At 41.6% G+C, this 6,000-nt stretch overlaps 1 pseudogene; it reads right to left on the reverse strand.

Moving 5' to 3' along the window:
• LOC133239095 (guanylate cyclase 2G-like) overlaps nucleotides 1-4,486 on the reverse strand; it is a 58,465-nt pseudogene extending 53,979 nt beyond the window's left edge.
• Between the last annotated feature and the right edge of the window lie 1,514 nt (nucleotides 4,487-6,000).

A 6,000-nucleotide genomic window follows, 5' to 3' on the forward strand; every position in this document is an offset into this window, starting at 1 on the left:
GAAAAGAAATTGGGAGGCCCTGAGTTTGAGAGCATTAGGGTAGGTCTAGCAATCCAGTAGGAATGACAGTTTCTCCTCAGCTGGTGCTGGCTGGTATAGACTATAGAGGGCCGGGCTCCAGGACCAGCAGCCTGGCTCCAGGCCAGTCTCCCTGTCCTAGGAACTGAGTGAACAAACTCTGGGTAGGTTCTTTCCTCTCAGCCTCCTGATCTTCAGTTAAGGACGCAAGAGTTGCTGCCTCCTAGGTTGAGTATTCAGTGAGCTAATGCATCTGGCACCTAGCAAGTGCTGAGTGCTTGTTACCTCTGCCTACCGGAGCCATTGAGGGGTCATGACACCCACCTCCAGCTGCTGCAAAATGATGAAGATGAATTCTCCTGTGTGGAGTCCCAGGTTCTCTGCAGCCAGCAGGATAAGTTTTGCATCTTCTGAGCTACAGATTAAGATGATAACTATAAGACAAAATGGAGTTAGCAACTGCACATGGGCATACACACATATACACGTTTTAAAGTCTAGCCTGAAGTCACTGCAAATGAGACATTAGCATTGCCTTTCCTTGAGCATGCTTTAGGAAACAGGAATGCCTAAACTGCTCCCTCAGACTATGCTTCTTCTTTGTCATTTATTTTTTTAAAAGTTAACACGTGCATAACAAAAAAACAAAAACACAAGGAGCAAAAACAAGTCATCCATAATCACAAGCAGTTGACCATTTGGTGTGCCTTCTAGGTCTCATTTGTGTATTTACACAACTAAGCATCCGTTTTTATGTAATCAAGATTTGGGGTTATAACCACAGGTCTGTATGAGCCTGTACTTCTTGAACCATACCAGCCATATACAGACCAGTAGCTTTCACCTCATGGAATTAAAGTCTTCACTGCAGCTCTTTCCCAGAGCACAAATGGAAAAAGTTTGAAACCACTTCTGTGATCCAGTTTCTTCATTTAATTGACTCAGAACAATAGACCTGGCTTGTAGGTAGGTTGGATTGACAGAGAACTGAAAACCAGGAGAGCTTAGACTGTCTGAGTGGGGATGGGGAAAAAATGAGTAGACCGTGGTATTTTTTTTCCATCCAAACACATCAGCATGCATTCTGAGGGCACAACAATGATTTACTTGTATGTATTTATTTTTATATTGGAGCATACTTTCACTTCAGAATTTTTATTTTTAATTGATGTATAGTTGATTTATAATATTGTATTAGTTTCAGGTGTACAGCAAAGTAATTCAAATATATGTACACACACACACACACACACACATATATATAACTTTTCCCTTATAAGTTTTAAAAGATATTGAGTATAGTTCTCTGTGCTATACAATAGGTCCATGTTGGTTATCTATTTTAGTGATTTATTTTTTAAAATGAGATAAATTATAATCTATTTATCTGAGCTTCAGCTAGGTGCCAGGCAATGTGCTAAGCAAAGGATACATCAGTGAGCAAAAGAGAAAGTCTTTGTTCTCAGGGAGCTGACAGTCAGACAGACAATACACAAGTAAAAAGGTTAGAGAGGTCATTCGGGATTCTAGTGAATGAAGGGGAAAAACAATGCTGTGATACTAATGCGGGGAGGGGAATTCCTCCACATCAAGTAGTCAGGAAAGGTCCCTTGGAGGACATTGCATGGGCTCTGGGCTGAGTCTGGAAGACTGAGAGGAAGCTATCTATGAAAAGAGTGCTGGGTGGGGTGAGGTGGGATTATGGGTGGAACTTCAGGCCAAGGGATCAGCAAGTCCCAAAATCCTAACTCCAGAAGGAGCAGTTTATTTGAAGAAGAGAAAGGAGTCAGTTACTAATTCCTGCTAGAAAGTAGAGCCTTAGAAGTATTACCCCAATATTCACTATGATATGTTTATCAGTTACTTGGTCTGGCACTTTACAGGCATGACCTTATTTAATCCTCTCTGTTCTATGAGATAGGTAAGATGATTGTCTTCGCTGTACAGATAAAATGTCTGAGGCACTGAGAAATTAAGCTACTTGCTCTGGAGCACACAGCTAGAAAGTGTGAGAGACGGGTTTCAAACCTAGGACTGTCTGTCTCCAGAGCCCTAGCTCTGAATGACAACCCAAGACCAAGACCCAGCCCACAGAGCAAGTTCTTCCAGAAATTACCATTTACATCAAAACACTATAGCATCAAGAACTTCACTGTAGACGATATTTTTCTTGTTGGTAGTGATGCTTTTTTTTTTTTAGTTCTACCAGTTTATTGCTACCAACCCATCACCCTCCACCTTCATGCACACAGGCTCAGCCATTTAACCCCATGGACTGCAGCCCACCAGGCTCCTCTGTCATGGACTTTTCCAGGCAAGAATACCAGAGTGGGTTGCCATTTCCTTCTCCAGGTAGTGATGCTTTTATGTATCATTAATTATATACCCTGTTTTCATCTGCTTACATTCATAGAAAAATGAAAATTCTTAGTTTTTTTCATACAATCATTTTTTTTTTCTCTATCTGCCTCTCTAAACAGAAGGAACAGAAAATTCTTTCCTACTTACCCCTGGAAATCAATGACAGGCTCCTAAGATTCTCTTGAAGGAAGACCGGATCGTTGTTGGTATATCTTACGCTGGTGGTGACAGTGAAATGGGATTTGAGTTCATTCTCTACAACCCTCCATAACTCATCCACTCCATCCCAGGAGGAAGTCCCGAAGTGACCTCCAAACATGCCAATGTGTTTCCAGTCCAGGTAGTGGAGGCTTTTCTGGAGGACATCACTGACTTGGTGCATGGATGGCAAGAGGTTCACATAGGTATCATACAAGAAGTTGTTCTCCAGTTGCGCTGTTTGTCCAGCAAAGTCAAACATGGGGATGTTCCACTCAGAAGCCAGCAAACCAATAACCTTAAAGTAACCAAAGGGATGTCTTTCCATAATTGAGTTTTGTTACTATCCAACTCCACTATAAAATATCTGCCTCAACTTTGGATTCAGTGAGTCTATGGGTCATACTGAACCATCTCTTTTGGAGTACTGATAACGTCTTAGGTCCAACTTGATGATGCAAAATCTCAGAAAACAATAGTAGCAATAGCTAGCATCTCATTTTAGAGCTGAAAACGTGGGGGCACAGAAATGGAACTTACAAAACGAGCAAGTAGTAAACCTTGGAATTCAGGTAGTGTGATAGCAGAGCCCACACTCATAGGTACTACTTACTTTTTTTAGTCTTTCCACTATAAGCCTACTATTTACAGGAAACTTCAGAGACCTTCCTCTTAAAAAAGATCTTGAGATCAATTATTACAGGAGTTAAGACATGTAAAAATAGCTGTAGAGTTAAATATGCCTTTCAACATTTATAGACAATAGATTTAGAGGAACTTAGGGAAGTAAGAAATTGCTTCTAATTTGGGAATTAGGGATGTGAATCTTGAGGGTAGAGGGATAAAGACAGGCTCCATGGCTTTTGAGCTTGACTTTGAAGAATGGGTAGGCTTTGTTAGTCAAATGGGGAATTCAGATTCAAATTCAAATGTAAACTAAACTCTGTAGCACCCACTAATAATAGTTCTGCAGGATTTTTGAACATGAACACTGTACTGTCTATTCAGCCTTGCATCTACACCTGTAAGAGCACAAGATCCCAAGGATGTTAACAAAGCTAATCTCATTAGCTAAACCAATACAAATCATTCATTTCTCTCATTTTCTTGCCTTAGCTTATGGCAATCTGTTATGCACACCAAAGGGAAACCTACACAGATATTTTTCTACTTAAAGTTGTGTTCAGTTTCTTCTGAACCACATGGCTGACAACGTTAGTGTGAATAATGAGTTCATATCCAACAGCACCAGGACCAAACAATCCACGGTTTTTTTAGTGAACATCAACAAGTTAGTGAGTGAACTAACAATTCTTGACTTGTGAGGATTTCTTTAAAGAAAGTGTTAATTGTTTTCATCGCATGGTCTGGTTACATTTTAAAGAAATGGTACCCAAGACTTGACACAGTTATTGTTTATAATAATGCCATCCAAGTCAAAAGATTTTTCAACTCTATACCATCACTTTAAGGTCACCCTTTCCAATGGAAACTCAGAGTTTTCTTAGAAGGCTGTATATTCTACCTCTGTGGCTTCTGGGCATGCTGGTCCAAACGAGGGAGAAATCTCTTCTTTCTGGACCTGGCTGATGGAAAGAGCGAGAGACTCCTTGGCACCACAGGTTGAGTTGATGTAAGTAAACTCCTAGCTGAAATTTCCGAAGTCCACCAGCTCGGAGTTGATCTTGTCCATGGCAGTCTGGAGACCACCACCCAACCTTTGCACACTGAATGGATGGGAGATGTTTCAGGGGGCCTAAAAACCCACAGTGAGTTTAGCAGCCTCAAGCCATGTCATCAGCACACTGGCAAAGAGCATCAGAACTAGTGCTGGGTGGCCAACATGGCATGCAACCCCCAAACAGAGCCCAGATCTGACTGAGGGCTTAGCACCTGTCCTGGGAGCCATGAATGGTGTCTAATACCTGGATCACTGCAGAACTCTGAGAGGCTCAGCCTCCTGACCACTTGTGCCCAGAGCTTAAATAACAGTGCAAAGTTCCCTGAGGACCACAGCTTGTATTCTCTTCAATGCTGTTAATTAATCAAACTCTTCCTTTCCAGAGACTGTCCTAACACATCTAGAAGCAGCAGTATTGAGGAAAGAGCCTGGGGCAGGGAGGTGATGTGGCCCTGGTCATTGATCCAGTGGTACCACTGTCCAACTTCGTGTTTCTTGACAAGTCACATAACCCCAGATCATCTCCAACCCCCAGGCCCTTCTCCCCTAGTAAAATATGAATCATGGGAGCCATTCAAATGTAGACAGATGGTCTAGGATTTAATTCTGACTCCATCACATGTAGTTATGTGATCTAGGACATGTTACTTCCCTTCTCTATGGCTTCATCTCCAGATCCACAAATTGGGGATAAAATTTAATGAAATCTTCTTCAGCTGACAAGGTAAAGATTAAAAGAGATCATACAAGTCCAGTGGTTGGTACAACATCTCAGCAAAGAGAGCCACTTTGTCAGTGTCAGATGATGGTGGTGGTGGTGAGAAGGATGATGGGGTGATTGATGATGTTGATCATGTAATGATGGTCATTATTTCTGAATCCATCTTATAAGAAATTTTCCTAGAATGAGTGGTTATGAAAGAGTTTACTCACAACTGGCACAGTTGACATCCCTCACCTTGGTCTAGAGACCATGGGAAGGTTACTGGCAAATAAATACTAATTCTCCCTCTACACAGATCAGGGAAAAGAGCTGAGGACAGTTCTTTACTGAATAATTATGTATGAAGTATGAACACTTTGCTTGTAAAGAATCATATTATATTAAGCATTAATATTACGGGGATGACAAGACTCTTGGGAAGCCATTTTTATCCCCAGGTAAGATGACCTAGCCACCAACCAGGTAAATGCACATCAGTGTAAAGAATTCAGCTCAGTTGATCAGTTGTGTCTGACTCTTTGAGACCCCATGGACTGCAGCACACCAGGCTTCCCTGTCCATCATCAACTCCTGAAGCTTACTCAAACTCATGTTCATTGAGTTGGTGACACCATCCAACCATCTCATCTTCTGTCATCCCCTTCTCCTCCCACCTTCAATCTTTCCCAGCATCAGGGTCTTTTCCCAGGAGTCAGTTCTTTGTATCAGGTGGCCAAAGTACTGGAGTTTCAGCTTCAGCATCAGTCCTTCCAATGAATATTCAGGACTGATTTCCTTTAGGATGAACTGGTTGGATCTCCTTGCAGTTCAAGGGACTCTTAAGAGTCTTCTCCAACACCATAGTACAAAAGCATCAATTCTTCGGCACTCAGCTTTCCTTAGAGTCCAACTCTCACATCTCTACATGACTACTGGAAAAACCAAAGCTTTGACTAGACAGACCTTTGTTGGCAAAGTAATGTCTCTGCTTTTTAATTTGCTGTATAGGTTGGTCATAACATTTCTTCCAAGGAGCAAG

This window comes from Bos javanicus, chromosome 26, assembly GCF_032452875.1.
Source record: "Bos javanicus breed banteng chromosome 26, ARS-OSU_banteng_1.0, whole genome shotgun sequence".
Taxonomy (NCBI): Eukaryota; Metazoa; Chordata; class Mammalia; order Artiodactyla; family Bovidae; genus Bos; species Bos javanicus.